The sequence below is a fragment of the Lemur catta genome, chromosome 8 (genome assembly GCF_020740605.2).
Source record: "Lemur catta isolate mLemCat1 chromosome 8, mLemCat1.pri, whole genome shotgun sequence".
Taxonomy (NCBI): Eukaryota; Metazoa; Chordata; class Mammalia; order Primates; family Lemuridae; genus Lemur; species Lemur catta.
This window is the reverse complement of record NC_059135.1, coordinates 16,968,336-16,990,167: the sequence shown is the minus strand read 5'-3', so window position 1 is coordinate 16,990,167 and position 21,832 is coordinate 16,968,336.

The following is a 21,832-nucleotide window of genomic DNA, read 5'->3' as shown; positions in this document are numbered from 1 at the left end:
CTGCAGACTCCTCCAGGGTCCCTGAGACCCGCAGCAGTGCTGGGGCCCAGGCTGACACTTGGCTCCCCAGGGTGCTAGGACGGTGACTCTCCCAAGGCACAGAGAGCAGACGGCTCCCCTGTGCCTCCCAGGGCACACTCCCACGGCCCGGTGTGGCCACACCCAGAATAGCCTCCTCAGACCTCTGTTACACGGGACGGGCGCAAATTGAGAGGCTGGGATTCTTTATTGTTGTAAAAGAATATTGTAGGCTCATTAACATTTTGGAAAACAGAGAAGAGAAAATGACCTTGCAATCTCATCCAGATATAAATACTGAGGATTTTTTATTTCCACCTGGGTTTTGTTTTGTTTTGTTTTTTGTTGTTGTTGTTTTGGTTAACTCTTGCGTATGTATCCACGTTTCACAGCAACCTGAGAATGCAACGTCCACTTCACAGAAAGAGAAGCTGAGGCACCGACAGGTGAGTCACTCATAGGCAGCGGAAGCCCGGCCGTGGCTCACTTTCGGAGGGGATGGCCCTCAGCGTCCACACGACCCCTTTAGACAAGGGAATGGATGGGAAGGGGCGATGTTAGCAATCACCCAATCATTTGCCATTTATTGGGTCGCAGTGCTCACGTATTTCCGCATCAAGCCTTTCTCAGGTCAATCGTATGTTGAAAATGTTCCCCACTTGTTACAAATGGGACACACCATCTTCGCACGTGCATGCACCAGAGCAGGTTTACCGTGTCTCTCTCGCAAATTTATACGGTTCCAGATCTGTCCGGCCAGTGATCATCTTATGGAAATATCTTTCATGTCTAGAATTATTTTCTCAGGAAAGACTCCAGGACTGGCCGCCTGGGCTGACAGAACCATCCCACGGCTCCCTGAGGCCTCTCCCTGAAGGGCCACCTGGAACTTTTGCAGCCCTGCTGACCTGCAGGGGCAGGGTCCCAGGCCTCCCACCCCACCGAGCTTCTAAGGCTGTTGCTTACCTCACATTTCACCAGAAAGCAATGATCTCGTTTGCATTTCTCATATGGTGAATCATTTGGGCTTCGGAGATGGTTGTTGGTTCTTCTCTTCCTCTTGTGCCTGAGGAGCCAGCCCTGGCCCTGCTGTCTCCCTTCCCAGTCACACACTTTTGGGACATTAACACTTTATCTCCCAGATCCATACACATAGTTTTGCTCTTGTCATTTGTCTTTGCTAAAAGAAATCTGGCATTTTTTCTTGTACGTCATCGTACGGTGCATGGACATTGTGAAACTTCAAGAAACTAAGCTAAAGCAAAAGCAAATGAAAATCACCCATGATATTAATTATAAGCAAGAACATTCTGGTTAACGTTTCAGCATGTTTTCCCAATCATTTGTCTCAGTGAATAAACGTACATATTTTGCTTTTCAAAAATGCAATTATACAGTGCATGCTGTTTGCGATTCAATTTTTTTTTTTAATTTACCGCAGCACGAGCATTTTCCTGTGTCACCAAGCATCATTTGCAGGATGTTACTTTTTAATGGGTGAGTACAGTCTCTTTGTGAAAGTTCCGTAGTTTAGGTGTTGGCTTACTAGGGCTTCAGGGACTAAGCTCGACACGGGGTGGCTTTAAACAGCAGAAATTTATTCTCTAAGCTCTGGAGGCCAGAAGTCCAAAATTAAGGTGTGGGAGGCCATGCTCCCTCTGATTCTGGGTGAAATCCTTCCTGGCCTCTTCCTGGCACTGGGGGGTTGCCAGTTGTCCTCAGTGTCCTTGGGCTTGTGGACACATCACTACAGTCTCTGCCTCTGTGGTTACTTGTCCTTGTCCTTGTGTATCTGTCCCTGTCTCTCCTATTCTTATGAGGACACCACCCTACTCCAGTAGAATCTCATCTTAACAAGTTACATCTCCAGTGATCCCTTATGAAAGGGGTTGATTTGAGCACAAAGACAGACGTGTGCAGGGGAGAGGCAGCGCTAAAACGCAGGGAGAGACCATCCCCAAGCCAAGGAACGCCAGCGCTACCAGAGCCAGGAACGGAGCCTGGAACAGATTCTTCCTCCCAGCTCAGAAGGAACCAACACGGCTAACAGCCTGGTTTCACACTTCGAGGCTCCAGGACTGTGAAACAGTTGAGTCTCTGTGGTTTAAGGCTCCTGGGCCACCGTGTTTGTTACAGCAGCTACAGGAAACTAACACCTTGGTGGTGTCGAGATCAGCACTCTCGGGGGCTCACCAAGAACAGCCACATCGTGCCTAACTAACGTCATAGGAACTGATGAACACATTCATAAATTCACTTCCACCTCTAGATTCCTGGCTTATGACAGGGACAGCCTTTCCTTAAATTCCTCCCAACACAAACACACAAAACTTGCTGGGGCAACAGATGTGTGTGTGCACTGTACTCCACACCCACACAGGTAAACGCAGGAATCAGCAGCTCCGGCAGAGCCCCCACTTTCCGGGCTTTCCCATCGAGGACTCGAACAGCTCTATACTGCACTGGTTCACCCCATTTCATCGTTAATCTCAAAGCAACTGTGCCTACCTTACCACTCCCACAGGCAGTGCGCGACCACAGCCAGGGTGCAGGAGGAGGCTCTGCGTCTCCCCCACCTGTGTCAGCGGGGCGCCCCCAGGCCACTGCCATTCCTGGCACATCCCCGCGCTTGGAGCCAAACGTAGACACAGAGCAGCAGGACTTCTCTCATCCGTAAGGTTCAGGCAGGTAATAATTCTTCTGCCCTGACACAGAATGGCATTTAGTAGCATCAGGGTGACCCCATCTTGTCCAGCCCCATTTTAAACTGTAGAAATAACACTTTTCTCTGGTTTTCTTGAAACGCTGTACACCCAGTAGAAAAGCTGAAAGTAACTCATTGAGCAAAAGAGGGGAACCTTCTAGGTATCAATTTATTCCCACAATCCTACCCCATACAGCTGGAAGGGACTTTCAACAGTTAAAGTTACAGAAGATTTACATAGAGGAATGCTTATTGGCTTTCATTTTCTCCCACGACAACAGCCTGAACTACAAACCAGACTCAAGGTGAGTCTTGTTCCTTCTCAAGACGCTGCACAAAATATGCACACGGGTGGCCAAGCCGTCAGCTAAGTGCACGCAGCTGTCATACGGATGAGCTTCCCTGGAACGAGGGGTACAGATAATCAACCACAGAAAGGTCCCCTGGCAGATACATCCCCCAAAGGCCACGCCTTGCAGCCAGCCACCTAACGTGGTTGCGTGGTCATCCTCACTCCACCCTTAGAGCCAAGGAAAGCATCCACATAGGTGGGGGCCACAGTCTCTCCTGCAGCCCCCACCGGGCCCACACACTCCCCATGCTGCTCTTTGCTGCTCAGTGACAGATTGAAAACCACGTCATTTCCCAAATAATAAAATGTCCTGCTCCAGCAAGCTCTCTCCAGGTGTCCTCGAGCCTCCCTCTGTGTCAGGGTGAGAAGTATGGAATCCTTGAACAAAAACAGAATCCACTGGTGAACCGGCTGTGTGTGAATATGCATGGGAACATGTCTTTGTTATTTCTCAAGCCAAGTGTATTTTTGGTCTGTTTCCCTGGAGACTTATGGGGAATAGGGAGAGGCCTTACCAAGTGTAGTATAATTTTGCCAGCTCCACTTCCTTTCCAGTTCCCCAAATTAGTCACCCCATCTCTCCATTTGGACTGATTTTTCCAAGGTCACTAACAACTTCTTTGTTGCTAAATCCAACTTTTCAGCCCTTATCTTAATCAACTTTCCCATGCTGCAGGGTGTTCTTTTCAAATGTAAATCTGATCCACCTCCACTTAAAATCCTTCAGTGGCTCTTTATTGCTTTTAGGATTAAGACTCAAACAGTTGAACCCAAGTCACATCCAGTGTCGTCCCAGTCACAAGCACTGATTTTTCATTTCTCCAGTGGGCCATGATCTTTCCTGATACAAAGCTTTTGTACATGTTCCTTCACCTATATATCCATATATATGATTTATTTATGCCTTCTATTTGCCAGACATTGTTTTAGTGCTGGGGATGCAACAGCAAACAAAGCAGGCAAAAATTCCTGTCATTCTAGAGTTCACCTTCTAATGGTGGTTTTTTTTTGCTGGAATGTTCTTCCCCTTTCTTTTTTTCTTTGTTAATTTTTCTTGTGTTTTGTTTTCTTTGTTCTTTGTTTTTTCATAGTAGGGAATTGGGGATATATTTATTTATTTATTTTTCAACAATAGTTGTATTGAGATGGAATTCACATACCTTACAATTCATAAAATTCACTCATTTAAAGTGTACAGTTCAATTTAGAATATTTGGAATTGGGCAACTATCACTACAGTCAATTTTAGAACATTTTTGTCACCCCAGACAGAAACCTTATATCCATTAGTAGTCACTTCCCCCAATTCCTCCAGCCCAGGTAACCAATCTACTTTCTGCCTCTATGGATTTGCCAGTTCTATACATTTCATGTAAATGGAATCATACATTATGTGGTCTTTCATGACTGGCTTCTTTCACTTAGCATAATGTTTTCAAGGTTCATCCATGCTATCATGCTGTAGCATGTATCAGTACTTCATTTTATTGCCAAATAATATTCCATTATATGACATATAGCACATTTTGTTTATCCATTCATCAGTGAAGGATATTAGGGTTGTTTCCACTTCTTGGCTATTATGAATAATCCTGCTGTGAACGTGTATGTACAATTTTTTGTATGAACATATATTTTCATTTTCTTGAGTATATATCTAGCAGTGGAATTGCTGAATCATATGGTAACATTTTGAGAAACTGCCAGACTGTTTTTCAAAGTGGCTGCACCATTTTACATTCCCACCAGCAATGTATGAGGGTTCCAATTCCTCCACATCTGTGCTGTTAGAGGTTGAATTGTACCTCCTCAAAATTCATATGTTGAAGTCCTAACCCCCAGTACTTCATAATGTGAACTTATTTGGAAATAGGGCCATTGTAGATATAATTAGTAAAGTTAAAAACGAGGCTGTATTGGTGTAGGTTGGGTCCTTAATCCAACATGACTGGTGTCCTTTATAAAAAGAGGAAATTTGGACGCAGGCATGCACACAGGGAGAATGCTGTGTGAAGACTGGAATTTTATTGCCACAAGCCGAGGAATTGCCAGAAGCTGAGAGAGAGCTTAGGGACAGATCCTTCCAAGTGCCTTCAGAGGGAGCATGGCCCTGCTGATATCTTGTTCTTGGACTTTCAGCCTCCAGAACTGTGAGACAATGAATTTCTGTGGTTTAAGACACTCAGTTTGTGGTACTTTGTTATATCAGCTTTAGCAGACTAAGATGCTTTCTGACACTTGTTATTTTCCATTTTTAAAATTATTATAACCATCCTACTGGGTGTAAAGTGGTATCTCAGTTGATTTAGATTTGCACTTCCTAATGCAAATGATGTTGAGCATCCTTTCATGTGCTTATTAGCCATTTGTATATCTTCTTCGGATAAATGTCTATTCAAATCCTTTGCTCATTTAAAAAACTGGGTTATTTATCTTTTTATTATTGAATTTTAGGAGTTCTTGCTATAGTCTAGATAAAAGTCCCTTATCAGATATGTTTTGCAAACATTTCCCCCTATGCTCAGCTGTCTTTTCACTTTCTTGATGGTGTCCTTTAAAGCACAAAAGTTTTTAATTTTGATGAAGTCCAACTTATCTATTTTTTTCCTTCTGTTGCTTGTGCATTTGGTGTTATATCTGGTTCCCTTTAGTCTTGGTCTAGCTCAAGTGTCACTTCCTCAGGGAAAATTGCATTCCTTTGATAGATGCTCTCACAAAACCATCTTTGTGATTACAGATTTTTTCGTGAGATTTATTTGGTTGTCTTCCCTTTGGATTGCAAACCCCAGGAGAGTAGGGTCTGAGTGGAGTCTGCTTTTCCTCCTTCCCACTGTGTCCCTGGCCCCCAACACAGTGCCTGCTACGTCGCAGGTGCTCAGAGTTGTTGAATGAATAAATGTTAACTGGACTCTGGACCATTCACTCTGTGAAACGCTCTTCATGTGGCCTTGAGAACACCCCCTCTCCTGCTTCTCATCCCTACTTCTCTGGCTGCTCCTCAGAGTGTCTGCTGGTTCCTCTTCCTTTACCCATCCTATAGGTGTGGGTCTTACCTGTCTTAGATCACGTTCCCCAGAAAGAGAGTCTAAGATGAAGATTAGTGTGCAAGTGATTTATCAGGAGAGTGCTCCCAGGGGAGAGCAGGAAGGATCTGGAGAAAGTAGGACAGAAAATGGGGGGAAAAGCCAAGCAAAGGTGTGATTTTAGGCCAAGTACCACAGAGGTACTTGATCCCACAAGCAGACACCTGGAGCATGCCCTGCCTTCTCTCCAATTGTCTGGAAAAGTTGGTATAGAATTAGTAATATTTCTTCCTTAAATGTGTGAACTAAAATAAAATCTTAAGCTCCCCCCAGCTGACTAAACAGACCCCCTCTTGGCCAAGGGGACCCCAGAAATACCCTAAAGCTGAGTTGCTGGCCGTGAGAAGGGAGGTCATTACACCTCATCCATCAGGCCCCACTCATTTCTTGTACATATTGTTTGTAACTCATTAACGGGCCTAAGGCCATACAAGACAAACCAGCAAGTCCCCAATTTACATAACAAATCACTTGAATCTGGGTGTAAGTCCAGTGGCTTGTCTCTGATTAACAGACTTCCTTATCTTAACTTAAAACATTCCAAACCTTTAGACAAAGTTTCATTTCTTTAACCAATCACAAATCAAGGAATCTTTAAACCTACCCATAACCCGTAGACCTGCTTCAAGATGTCTGGCCTTTTCAGGCCAAACCAATGTGCGCCTTCCATGTATTGATTTATGACTTTACCTATAATTCCTGTCTGCCTGAAATGTATAAAACCAAACTGTAACCCAACCACGGTGACTCCACTTGCTCAAGGCTTCCTGGGTGTGACTCTGGGCCATGATCCTCAAATTTGGCTCAGAATAAACCTCTTTACATTATTTTACAGAGTTTGGCTTCTTTTCTGTTGACAAATGTTTGGTAGAATTCACCAGGGAAGCCATCTGGTCCTAGAGTTTCCCTCGTGAGAAGGTTTTTAGCTACACATTCCATTTTTTCAATAGTTATAGGGCTACTCTGATTTTCTGTTTCTTCTAAAGAGAGCTCTGGTAGTTGTGTTTCAAGGAATGTGTCCATTTCATTTAAATTGTCAAATTTATTAGCATAAAGCTGTTCATAAAATTACTTTTTAAACTTTTTGTATCTCAGAATCTGTTGTCATGTCACCTGTTTTATTCCTGATATTGGTAATTCGTGTCTTCTCTCTTTTTTTCCTGATCAATCTAGCTAGATGTTTATCAATTTTATTGATCTTTCTTAAAGACACATTTAGTTTCACTGGCTTTCTCTATTGCTTTTTAATTTTTTCTATTGAATTTAGAATTGATTCAATCTATTTTAATTCTATTGCATCTATTCTGAATTTTTAAAATTCCCTATTTTAGGCTGGGTGCAGTGGCTCATGCCCATAATCCTAGCACTTTGGGAGGCCAAGGCAGGAGGATGGCTTGAGCCCAGGAGTTCAGAGAACAGACTGAGCAAGAGTGATATCCTGTCTCCACAAAAAAATAGAAAAACTTCGCTGGGCATGGTGGTGCCAGCCTATAGTCCTAGCTACTCCGGAGGCTGAGGCAGGAGGATCACTTGAGCCCAGGAGTTTGAGGTTGCAGTGAGCTATGACAACACCGCTGCATTCTAGCCCAGGAGACAGAGCGAAACCCTCCCTCCCTCCCTCCCTCCCTTCCTCCCTTCCTCCCTTCCTCCCTCCCTCCCTTCCTCCCTTCCTCCCTTCCTCGCGCCTGGCTGATTTTTTCTATTTGTAGTAGAGACAGTCTCGCTCTTGCTCAGGCTGGTCTCGAAGTTCTGACCTCAAGAGATCCTGCCACCTAGGCCTCCGAGAATGCTAGGATTACAGGCATGAGCCACCGCACCCGGCCTTTTTTTTTTTTTTTAATTTTAAAGAGACAGGGTCTCTTTTACTATGTTACCCAGGCTTTTAACAGAAATGGTTGAAAATAATTCAAAATTGAGATTCCTGGTGCTGAGGGTGTGATGTTTTGTGTTACTGGTCAATAAGAATATCTCTTACTTGACATGTAAGTCCTGAAGGTGATAGAGTTAATTTTTCTTTTTTCTTTTTTTTTTGGACAGAGTTAATTTTAAGATGAAAACTGAAGAACTGATTTGTATTTTGTCCTGATGTTTGGTTGTCCCACTTTTACTGCAGAAGCACCTACAAGAGGGCTAAGAGTCCCCAGGAAATTCTGTCTTCTAAACCCACGAGATGGATAATCTTGGTCTAGAAGATATTCATAGAAAGAAGCTTACAATGTTTGATTTTGAGCATGAATTCACTGCACAGTCCATAAATTAAATAAGCTGATCCACTGAGTAATTGTTGAGATTATCCTTCCGGATGCTGTATAATGTCAGCCAAAGATGGGAATTTGACATTGATATAGTCCTTCCTGTTAAATCCAGTTTTCTTTCTTTTTCTCTCTTTCTTTCTCTCTTTCTTTCTCTCTTTCTTTCTTTCTTTCTTTCTTTCTTTCTTTCTTTCTTTCTTTCTTTCTTTCTTTCTTTCTTTCTTTCTTTCTTTCTTTCTTTCTTTCTTTCTTTCTTTTTTCTTCTTTCTTTCTCTCTCTTTCTCCCTCTCTTTTTCTTTCTTCTTTCTTTTCCTTCCTTCCTTTCTCTTTCATAATGTTTTTCTTTTTACAAAATTATGAAATGCATCATGCACATATGAGTGTATTAAATGTATATATACACAGTTTAAAGATTAAAATAGTCCAATGAACATCCATATACCCATGACTCAGGTAGAGAAATGAATACTATAATGGTCTCATAATTTCCACAATTCTCCTTCCTCCATGAAAACAACCTCCCCCAGCACAGGCCGTGAACTGATTGGAGCATGTTTGGGCTAGTGAGAATAATAATAAAAATAATATTTAGCATTTATTGAATGCTTATTAAGTGTCTGGCACTGTTCTAAGCACTTTTACATGCATTAACTTGAGGTGAAATAAAATCCAAATACACAGAACTGGCAAATGAGGGACCAAGCTTGAGGCCTTTGGAAAGACCTAAAAATACTCTCTGGACACATCAAGCAGGCAAAAAAAAAAAAAGAAAAAAAGCAACAATTGCATTTTAGAAGCTCCCTCACAGATATCACAGATATCCATTCATTCAAAAGTCATTTATGAAATGCCTGTTTTCTACCAGGCGCTGTTCTATGCCCTGAGGACACAGCAGAGAACAGGACAGATTTCGGAGAAGTACAGAAACACAGGAAGAAATAAATAAATATTCAGAAGGATCATATTTTTGACTTTCTCATCAACACCATCAGAGAAGGAAACAAATAGATACTGTTTGATTTTTCCACCACGTACTACCAAACTGTGCCCTTGCCTAAGTCCATTTCAGCAAGCTTTACTGCGAACCATTCATGTGCCAGGCACCATGTGCAGAGGCGCTGGCCTGAAGAGGAAGAAGATGAGGTTTCTATCCTTAAAGCATGCAGTGTGGGAGATGGATGGGTAAGTAGATAATTATATTACAGGTGATTCGTGCTATGATTGAAGTGTGAACAAAATTCCACGGGAGCAGAGAAGAGTGATTAATTCTGCCTAGGGGAGTCAGAGAATGTTTAATGAAGGAGGGTGCATTTCAATGGGTCTGAGGGAGAAGTAGGAGATTGCCAGGTGGAGATGGGGAGAAAAGACATTTAGGGAGGAGTACTTTGTGGTCAGAATGACCAAGTTGTAGATGCTAAGTTCTGAAATACAGACTGCGTGTGGACTGCGTGTTGACAGCCTGGCACCCTTAGACAATGGTGAGGGTGGGGGTGTCCACAGGGACTAAAAATTTATTTTTTAAAAGAAGATCGAGTCTTGTGTTGGTACCAGTTGAAATGACTGGTTTTATAAGCAACCACTCTCTGTTTTTCCATGCAGAAATCACCCAGACACCCACCATATTTTTTCCAGTCTATGTTTAAGTTAAGGTGTCAAAAAGGCCACACATTTGGAGAGGGGGGTGTAAATTGGTACAACCCCTATAAAAGGCAACATCTATCAAAATTACAACTGCATATAGCACATGACCCAGCAATTTCACTTCTAGGAATTTATCCTCAGATGCACTTACTCACTTGGGAAATAAGTATTCACCACATCATTGTTTGTACTAGCAAAAGATTAGAAACAAACTAAGTGTTCATCAAGAAGAAAGTGGATAAATAAATTATGATATCCCTTTAGAATGGAATATTATTCAGTCTAAAAAGAAAACAAAGAATGAGGTAGCTCTTTTTCTCCTGTTAGAAATGATTTCCAGGATATATTGTCAAATAAAAAGAGCAAGGGCAGACCCCTCATATAAAATGAAGACAGAAAGAATTCAAGTCCTCTGTGGAGTGTTCCAACTGCAGAATTTAAAAACTCTGGGCTGCTCTACCTCCAGACCCCTTGTGATGTGGGGCAAGAAACTCCTTATTGGCCGGGCGCCGTGGCTCACGCCTGTAATCCTAGCAATCTGGGAGGCTGAGGTGGGAGGATCGCTCGAGGTCAGGAGGTCAAGACCAGCCTGAGCAAGAGCGAGACCCCGTCTCTACTAAAAAAATATAAAGAAATGATCTGGACAGCTAAAAATATATATAGAAAAAAATTAGCCGGGCATGGTGGCACATGCCTGTAGTCCCAGCTACTCGGGAGGCTGAGGTAGAAGGATCGCTTGAGCCCAGGAGTTTGAGGTTGCTGTGAGCTAGGCTGATGCCACGGCACTCTAGCCTGGGGAACAGAGCGAGACTCAGTCTCAAAAAAAAAAAAAGAAAGAAAGAAAGAAAAAGAAACTCATTGTTTAAGCCAGCTGAGAAGGAGTTCTCTGAGACTTGTAGCTCAAAGCATCTAGAGATGTATAACTCTAAGGTCTGCGGAGGGCTTTGTATTTGGACCCAAAATAATGCAGAAAGTGGGAAGTAACTCTGACTTGCAGAAACTCTCCAGCCAGTACTCACACATTGCAGCCATGGGGGTTTCTGTGTAAAGATGCAATTTGGCAGGATTCAACCTGCCTGGATTCTTTTTTTAATACAACCTCATCAAAGCAACAAGCTAAAAGCCTGGCAGAATCTATTTGCAGTCAGGGAGCAAGAGGGCAATGCAATGAATGCTAGAATCAAGCCTTCTAAGGTGGAACTTGCACAAACCACTCTGCCACAGGAGGACCAAGGTAGTCCAGGATTGCTATAGTGACTACACTACTCTCTGGATCAAGCCACGTGGTCTGAGACCTCATCCACATAGCTGAAACTGTCCTGTCAGTGTCATCCAGACAATTTTAGGGACTCACTTGTCTATTCATTCAAGAAAAACAAGTATTTGTCCCCTGCACTCTGCCAGGTGCTGGGAATACAACAGTGAGCAAAACTGAACCGATCTTACCTTTGCTGACTTACAGTCTAGAGGAGGAGATGGTGATTAGTTATTGAATAGATATAAGATTACAGCTGAGCTGCTATTATAGAGGAAAGTCTCACAGTAGATAACAGTGGCTTGAAAAAAATCTACATTAGAATGGGGATCAGAAAAGGCCTACCTGAGGAAATGACAGTTGAGCTGACATCTGAAGACTGAGTGGGAGTTAACTAGGTGATGTGGGGAAAGAGCATTCAAGGCACAAGGAAAGTTTGGAGCCAAGGTCCTGGGGTGGGGGGAGCATGGAACATCCGAGGAACTGAAAGGCCAGCGTGGCCCGAAGGCACAGAGTGGGGGAGTGTGCTGGGAGGGGAGGCAGGAGCAGCAAGGAGGCCCAGGCAGGGCAAAGCCATAGAGGCGACATGAAGTATTATGAGAACAGCAGAAAATCATTTGTGGTACAGAGTGTTAGCTGTGCCCCAATATCCATTTCCCCCCTTTATTCCTTTACTATTGGCACCCCCAAGTTTTGGCTCAGCACATGGCTATCCAGTGAAAAACCATTTCCCAGACACCTTTGCAGGCTTGCCCATGTGACCGAGTTCTGGCCCCTGGGCTGTGAGCAGAAGTAAGGACAGACTTCCATTTCCTCCCGTCCTCTTGTCACTGGCTCCAACGCGGACACGAAGGTGGGGGCTGAGGAGCCATCCTAGACCAGGAGAGAGGAGCCATCTGTCAGCGTGACCGGTAGGTGTTCAGGGATCAGGCGGAGAAGGCAGGTTGGGAGGGGTTTTGCCTAATTCAAGAGCGGTGAGAGGGCAGGCAGCCTGCAGCAAGGTCTGACGGAGTGAGGTGCTCCTGCCCTTGTGAGCACTCCACGCCAACCATCAGGGCTCCCTTCCAGGACACAATCCCAGGCTGAGAAGAAAGTGCTAGGAGAAGAATCAAAATTGAGCAGGCTAGGGATAACAGAGAGACGGAAAAGACGAGGCCCAGATAAAAATGGGGAGGGGAGCCAAGCCCAGACATCTCAGGCAGCACGCGGTCAGATTTTCATTACCACGTGAAGATAACGGAAGAGGGAACTCTGTTAAGTTAGAAGAGCTACCCTCCCACTAAAAGTTCGGGAAAACGAATTTCAGGCAAAAATAAGCAACACAGAAGCACTGAGGCCCGATCACATGCAGACTTATCATAAGGGATTACAAAGAACAGTAACACAGGCACAGACAGCACGCTGCAAAGACATGCCCCCGGAGCAGGTAAAAACTGGGACCCTAACTATTTAACAAAAAGATAAAAGACATTAAGAATAACACAAGACATGAAAGAACAACATAAATCAGAGTTAGAAAAACTCAAACGTGGTTGACAGAAATCAGAAAAGAATTAGAAATGAAAGAAAAAGTAATTTCAAAAGGGAAGACTAAATTGGAAGAACGCAGAGTGAGTTAAGACAGCAGATAATGCCCTAAGAGAAATAGAGGATGAAAAGGAGAAAACTATGAAAAATTGAAAGGAAATTTTAAAAGAGATGAAAGGGGATTCAAAGCAAGAGAGAAAATTACAAATATTGAAGATAGGCAAGTAAGACCCAACGCACAGAAAATATTAATAGAAATCCCTGAGGGAGAAAATCCAAGCAAGGGAGCAGAATGGATACTGTGGGGAGGCCCACGTGGCGAGGTGCTGAGTCCTCAGACCAACCGTCAGGAGGGAGTCGAGGCCTCCTGCCAACAGCCCCGCAAACAAGCCTGCTTGTGGGCCCACCAGGTCTTCAAATGACTCAATCCCTCCATTATAACCTCCCACATTCCTGATCTCAGAGGCTGTCAGGTACTAAATGTTTACCATTTTAAGCCACTAAGCTGTGGAGAGATTTTTTATGCAGCAATGGATAAATAATTCAATTGGCATTAGGGAAATTTCCAGTATGAGGCTATGTCAAATATCCCTGTTAAACACATCCTACTATATGAGGGCCGTGCAGGAAGTAACCAGCCATGTAACCGTTCTCGTTGTCTTAACAATGGCTGGATACTTTCCCAACAGCCCTTGTATGTATTACGGTGGACATGTGTGCATTTCGGTTGGGTATAAACCTAGGAGTGAGACGGCTGGATCACAGGATATACACATATTCGGCTTTAGTGCATATTGCAAAAGAGTTTTCTCCAGGGCTGGTATCGATTTACACCTTCACCAGCAGTTTATAAGAGTTCTTATTCCTCATAGTCACACCAACACTTGATATTTTCTGTCTTTTTCATTTTAGCCATTTTGAGAGGCTGTAGTGGAATCTCACTGTGGTTTCAGTTTACACTTTTCCTGGTGTCCAGTGGGGCTTAGGTCCTTTTCAAAAGCTCAATGGCCATTTAGACATCCCCATTTATAAAATATCTGTTCAAGTCTTTTACCAGTTTTTAAAATTGAGTCGTCTTTTTCTGATTGATTTATTCTTTTTTATAATTCTACAATTCCTTTTACATACTGGAGCCAGTCCTTTAGCAGATATCTATTTCTCCTCTCACCCTTTCAGTTTCCTCTTACTCTCTTAGTTGTGGCTTTTGATAAACGGAAGTTCTTAATTTTAGTGTAGTCCAATTTACTGATCATTTTTCATTTGTTTAGTGATTTTATGTTCTATTTAAGAAATATTTGCCCACCTCAAGTCATAAAAATATTTTCTTGTTATCTTCCAGAAGCTTTATTCAGTCTGCAATTCACATAGCATTGACTTTGTGTATGGTGTGGGGTAGGTATTAAAATATATAGGCCAGGCACCGTGGCTCACGCCTGTAATCCTAGCACTCTGGGAGGCTGAGGCGGGAGGTTCATTTTGAGCTCAGGAGTTCAAAAGCAGCCTAAGCAAGAGCGAGACCCTGTCTCTACTAAAAAAATAGAAACAAATTAGCTGGACAACTAAAAAATATATATAAAAAAAAATTAGCTGGGCATGGTGGCACATGCCTGTAGTCCCAGCTACTCGGGAGGCTGAAGCAGGAGGATCACTTGAGCTAGACTGATGCCACGGCACTCTAGCCCGGGCAACAGAGTGAGACTCTGTCTCGAAAATAAGTAAATAAATAAATAATAAAATAAAATATATTATATGATTGCTTCAGCACCATTTACTGCAAAAAAAAAAAATCACCCTTTTCCAAGGGCCTGGAATAATACCTTTACCATAAATCAAGTGGCCATAAATTTGGGGATCTGTTCATGGACTCTCTATTCTGCTGCATTTGTCTGTCCTTACACCAACACCACACTGGTTTAATTATTATGGATTTATCATAAGTCTTGATATCTAGTAAATGAGCCTTCCAACTTCTTTTACTTCAATTTTGGCTCTTTGATTTCCATACAAATTTTAGAATCAGCCTGTCAATTTCCATTGAAACATCTAGGATTTCAGCTGGGATTGCATTTAATCTATTGATAAGTTAAATTAACACTCTTGAGTTTTGCAACCCATTAACATAGTTTTTTCCCTCCATTTATTTAGATTTTCTTTAATTTTTTTCAGCAATGTTTGCTACTTTTGTTTGTAGAATCTTAGCTATCTTTCACTAGATTTATTCCTAGGTATTTGATTTTTTGATGCTATAAAAGTAATATCATTTAAAAAGTTCAATTTCCGTTGTTATTGCCTGTATGTAGAAATACAATTAATTCTTTAAAAACTGACCTTTGTGTCTAGTGACCCGGCTAAAGTAATTTGTTAATTCTGTCCAGTCTTTTTTGTTTTTGTCATGCACGATCATGCAGTCTCTGAGTAATGAACAATTTTATTTTCTCTTTTCCATTCTTATGCCTTTTATGTCTTTTAAGCCCATATCTCCAGTATAATGTTGAATAAAAGTAATGATAGTGACATTCTTGTCTTGGTCCTAATATCAGGAGGAAATCTTATAATATTTCCTACTACTATGATGTTTGATAGGAGGGGGCCCTGAACAGGTGTCCAAGCCTGAGTGGGGTGAGGAGGGCATCTGCATAGGAAGGGGACCTGGCCCAGGGTATAGGAGCTTGAATGGGGTGAGGAGGGCATCCCCCTGGAAAGGTGGTCCAGTACAAGGTGTCAGAGCCCAGGTAGGTGGAGGAGGGTTTCTCCATGTTAGGTGGTGTATTTGTACTCCAACATGGGAGGAAAATGTTCATATGTGGCACAAAGTGTCAGACCCCAAGAGGAGTGAGAAGAGCTCTGACATCAGGGGTGACCTTGCACAGGTGTCAGAACCCAAGTGGTGTTAGAAGGACGTTTATCATTTATGGAAGGTTTGGGAAGGAAGGTGGGAGTGACAGGATATTGGCACCATACAAAGGGATCGATACAGTAAGGAAACAGATTGAGCAAAATGGGAGCCAGTTTTCTCACTGGTGGAGAAAGAAGTTACAAATATGGAAAGAAATAGAACTTGAGTGAATGCTGGTGTGTGGATTAGAACTGGAGGTATTAGTGTGAACTTTGAGCTTTCAATATACATAGACTGGTGTGGAAGTGTGTGTGTCTGTGTGTATGTGTGTGTGTGCGCGTACATGGATATATTTCTTAGTTTATCCACCCAAAGGGGCCAGGAGCGGCAACACCCCAACAGCAATGAGCATATCTAGCACCCAGATCTCAGTTTCTCAATACTTTTTTTCAGTAACAGGAACCAGTGCTCCTTGGAGAAATGGTTGGTTCCAGGCATGAGGCAGGAAAAATACAAGATAAGCCTAGATTACCTTGTGCTAGAAAATAAAGAGATGCTCAAAGAATAATATTGGACCAGGTGTGGTGGCTCTTCTGTAATCCCAGCACTTAGGGAGGCTGAGGTGGGAGGATCACTTGAGGCCAGCAGTTCAAGACCAGCCTGGCAACATATTGAGATCCCATCTGTACAAAAAATAAAAAATATTAGCCGGGCATGGTGGCATGCCCCTGTAGTCCCAGCTACTTGGGAGGCCAAGTGAGACAGGTGGATTGCTTGAGCCCAGTAGTTTGAGGTTGTAGTGAGCTGTGATCACGCCACTGCACTCCAGCCTGGGCGACAGAGTGAGACCTCATCTCCTAAAAAAGAAAAGAAGAAGAATATCCATTCTGTCGAAGAGACATAGGAACTAACTTAAAGGAGCTCCCATTGGCCAAATCTGGGACAATTTGAACATGGATCGAAATAAAGATAGTAACAGATTATAACACATTAAATAAAATAGGAATCTATGAATCCATTTGATAAAAATAAATTAATTAATTCAACATCTTATGAGGAATGGGGTATTTACATAGTCTCAAAGCATCTTGCCAAGGGATAAAGAATAACTTTCCCATGGAGAACTTTGCCAAAGGATAAAGAATAACTTTTATCCTCATCAAATGATCAAAGTTAAACTCACCAGTGGAGAGACACAACAGCTGAGTGCAATGTGGGATCCTGGATTGGTTCATGGAACTGAAAAGGGGCATTAGTAGGCAATTGGTGAAATTTGAATAAGATGTATTACAGGCTATTTAGTAATAATGTATCAACGTTAATTTCCTGATTTTGATGGTTGCATTGGGGTTAGGAGAAAGTCCTTGTAATGGACTGAATGTTTATGTCCCCCAGTCCCCAAATTCATATATTGAAATCCTGATGCCCAAGGTGATGATATTAGGCAGTGTGGCCTTTGGAAGGTCATTAGGTCAGGTAAGGATTAGTGCCCTTGTGAAAGGGGCCTTAGAGAGCTCCCTTGCCCTTCCACCAAGTGAGGCTACCGTGAGAAGAAGGCTGTCCCCTAGGAGTTGGGCCCTCATCAGACAAGGAATCTGCTGGCACTTCGATCTTGGACTTGCCCAGCCTCCAGAACTGTGAGAAATAAATTTCTGTTGTTTATAAGTCACCTAGTTTACCGTATTTTGCAGCCTGAACAGACTAAGACAGTCTTTGTGGTAGGAAAAACACCCTCAAGTACTCGTGGGTGATGAGGCATCATGTTGGCAACTTATCCTCAAACGAGTCAAACCAAAAAGTTCTTGGTACTGTTAAAAAAAAAAAAAAAGGAAGCTATGGTTATTCTGGACTTGGGACAGTATTTGTCTGGAGTGTTAGTATATAAAGCAGGGAGGGCAACACCACTTCCAGGAGGAATGAAGTTTTAACCAGAATGAGGCCTTTATTGCAATCTGTGCGGCTCCAACTGTGGATTCCTTAAGGACTGGCCTGTGTCTTATTTAAAGGGGCAATGGCAGGTTTTGTGGGGACTGAGAGTTATACAATCTTGAGGGCCCTTCTTAAGAAAGAGATTAAAAAATTATGAGTATAATATTAGGCAGGAAAATGAATGTTTATTTAGAATGAGAAAAGAAATTATAACACATTATAAGTTCTAAAAAGCTGAGAAATATTGCAAACATCTCAAAATCTGGAAAAAAATAAAACAATTCTCTTTTTTAGTTAACTGCCTGCCATAGCCCTCTGTAATACTTTTTTACTACATTTCTTGGCTGCATACTCTGATTACATCTTCATATGACAATTTTGCAGTATCAGTGTCTAAGAAAGAACAGAAAGATAATTCAGTTTTTAGCATAGCTGATCAAAATCTTTTTTTTTTTATTATTCATAGCTTTAAAAAGTTTGTTTTGGCTTCAAAACTCATTGATAATGTCATGCAAATGCTTAAGATTGTTATCTATTATAGTTTGGGAAAACCACTGTCAAGTTTCTTTCATATATGAGTTGTATGATTTCAGGACATAACTGAATATATTCCTGACAAGAGAGAAGTTTCATTTTTGTGTCTATGAGAACTGAATTCTCCATTTGTAATTTTACATGCCCAATGATTAAAAGACTCTTCCACAGACAAGCTTCTAGTGCACACATTTCAAATCTTATTTGCCTTCCTTACTCATATACTAGATGTTTGTTTGTTTGTTTTTTGTTTTTTTAGAGATAGGGTCTTACTCTGTTGCCCAGGCTGGAATGCAGTGGCCTGATACAGCTCACTGCAACCTTGACCTCCTGGGCTCAAGTGATCCTCTCATGTCAGCCTTCCAAGTAGCTGGGACTATAGGCATGAACCACCATGCCTGGCCTGGACATGTCCATTTTGCAGTACGACCTCTGAGCCCACATTATTTCATGATGCTGGGTCAGTTGGCAAAGTGAGCAGACACTAGTCATATACGTGAAAGACACTTTCATGCCAGATGTCAAGCAATAATTAACTATACATAGAAACATCTGCAAAGTACACAACTATAGCTCGTTGTATGGGTAGAGTGGTGGCCCCCCCCCAAAAAAAAAGATATATTCGTGTCCTAATCTATGGAATCTGCAAATGTGACCTTATTTAGTAAAAAGGTCTTTGCAGATATGATTAAGTCAAGTATCTTGAGGTAAGATCATCCTGCATTTAGGGTGGGCTCTAAATCCAATGACAGATGTCTCTTTAAAAAAAAGGTAGGCCCTGTGCGGTGGCTCACACTTGTAATCCTAGCACTCTGGGAAGCCAAGTCGGGAGGATTGCTTGAGCTCAGAAGTTGGAGATCAGCCTGAGTAAAAACAAGACCCTGCCTCTACTAAAAATAGAAAAATTATCCAGTCATGGTGGCATGCACCTGTAGTCCCAGCTACTTGGGAGGCTGAGGTGGGAGGATCATTTGAGCCCAGGAGTTTGAGGTTGCAGTGAGCTATGATGACCCCACTGCACTCTACCCATGGTGACATAGTGAGACTCTGTTGGAAAAAACAAAGAAAGAAAGAAAAGAAAAATGTAGAGAGAAATTTGGGAGACACAGAGGAACAGGTGATGTGAAGACAGAGCAGAGACTGGATGGAGTGATGCATCTATAGGCCAAGGCATGCCCAGGATTGCTGGCAGCCACAGAATCTAGGCGAGAGCCGTGGAGCAGACCTCTCTCTCAGAGCCTCCAGAAAGAACTTACCTTGCTAACACTGTAATTCTGGACTGTGAGAGAGAAATTTATGTTGTTTTAAGCCACCAAGTTTGTGGTAATTTGTTATGGCAGCCCTAGGAAACTTATCACCTACTAAACCCAAATTAAATATTATTCCAATTTGTGCTCGATCCCAGAAACAGCTGTAGTGTTCCAACACCCTTTAGCATATGAGAATGGTAACAGGGAAGGCCAGAGTGGAAAGAGACAGCAGTCTTAACCAGTTTGGGCTAAAATATTGTTTTTTCAAACTTTGGAAAAAGCACATAACCCTCTGAACACATCACTAGGGCCCCTTCCAGGACCTTCAAAGGAGCCTGGCCATCTGAAAGTCCCTGAAGCTTATGTTTAATACATTTTACAGAAGAGCTACCTCTGTGTAGGAGGCAGGGTAGTGTTATGAAGACAAGCCCTGGAGCCAGACCACCTCAGTTCAAATCCCAGTTTCACCACTATTTAGCTGTTGACTTCAGATAAGTTACTTAACTTTTCTGTGCCCCAACTTCTCTCTCTGTAAAATATAAATGATAATAGCAATATCTGCCTTATAGGGTTGTTGACCCAATTAAGTAACATGATACATATAAAGCACACAGTACACGTAACACACAGAGAAAAGCACATGCTCCGTGCTACGCACCCAACATCCATTTGCCTATTTTATGCTTTACTCAGCAAGTCGTTGTACTAGCCGTTAGGGTACAAAGACCAATGAGAAATAGTCTTTGCCTCCAAGAAGCTCAACATCTGTGGGGGGAAACAGATGTATTAAATGATTATAATATAATATTTTCAGTGCAAGAGGTGGATGCTAAGTGTGCAGATGTTATGGGAATACAGAGAAGGACTCCAGCTTGGTGGGGAATGGGAGTCAACCAAGGAAGGTAGAGAAAGTAACATCTGAGTTGTGTTTCAATACATTTGTATGGCAGAATTATTTATTGAGCTGTTAATTTTTGTATTTTTAATTCATTTATTGATTCTAATATTTATTGAATGCCTATCAGGCACCAGGGAGACTGTGATGAACAAATATGTCAAAAAGCCCTGACCTTACTTATTTTGAAATGTATTTTAAAAAGTAAGTTGGATAGATAGGTAGATATATGATAAAGGAAATAGAGTAAAAGGTTGATTATAGGTATCAGGTGGCAAACATATGTGTTCTCACTGTACACATCTCTCAATTTTTCTGTATATCAGAAAATCTTCATAATGAAATGTTGGTAAAACAAATATCCATACAATTGAACACTATACATTCATTAAAAATGTTTTGGTAGCAAAGGTCTAGGCAGAACCTTGTCTGGAGACTTTGAGGAGCTGCAGGGGGGCAATTATGACTAGAAAGGAGTGAGGGAGGAGACAGGTAATAAATGAGCTCGAAGAGAAAAAGAAAGGGGTAAGGTTAGGTAAGCTGTTTTGGTTATCTATTTCTGCATAAGAAATTATCTCAAATTGAATGGCTTAAAACCACAACCACTTTTTGACATATCACAGCTTGCAGGTCAGGAGTTTGGACAGGACTCAACTAGGAAATTTTTCTGCTCTATTAACATCAAGTGAGGTTACTCTGTGGTGTTCCGTTGGCAGATGGGTTGGTCTGTAGGATCCAAAATGGTTTCACTCTCATGTCTGGTACCTTGGTGGGAATGACTGGAAGGCTAGGCTCAGCTGGGTCCCTCTTCCTCATCATGTAGTCTCAGGGCTGCTCCACTTGGTCTCTCCATCTGGGTAGTTGGATTTCTTACATGATATCTTAAGCTTCCAAGAGCAAGTGTTTCAAGAGACAGGACATAGAAGCTGCCAGTCTTCTAAGACCTGGCCCCAGAAATGGACACAGTGGCACTTCTATCATATTCTATCTGTTGAAGCAGTCATAGAGCGCCCCCTGCCCCAGATTCAGGGAAGGGGAGGCTTCAATTCCCCTCTCAATGGGACGAGTGTCAAAGAATTTGTGACTATCTTTAATCTACCACATAAGTTCTTGTAGGTCATAGTAAGGACTTTGGCTTTTACTCTGACTGAGATGGGAGCCATTGGAGAGCTTTAAGCAGAGAAGTGACATAATCTGGCTTTCATTTTAACAGGTCCACTCTATCTGCCATTTTGAGAATAGACTGCAGGGAGGGAAGAAGTAAGAAGACCAGTTAGGAGGCTTTTGCAATAAAACAAGCAAGACATGATGGTGGCTTGGGCCAGGGTGAAGGCAGAGGAGGTGGGAAGAAATGGTTGAATTCTGGGTATATTTTGAAGGTGCAACCATCAGGACTTGCTGATGGATTCAATACAGTGTGAAATAAAGATAGGAGTCAAGGATAAGGATAACTCCAAAGCATTCTTCTGAGCAATGAGAATACGAGAATTGCTGTTAACAGAGGCAGGAATAGCAGCAGGAACAGTTAGGGAGTGAGTATAGGAGTTGGGTTTGGA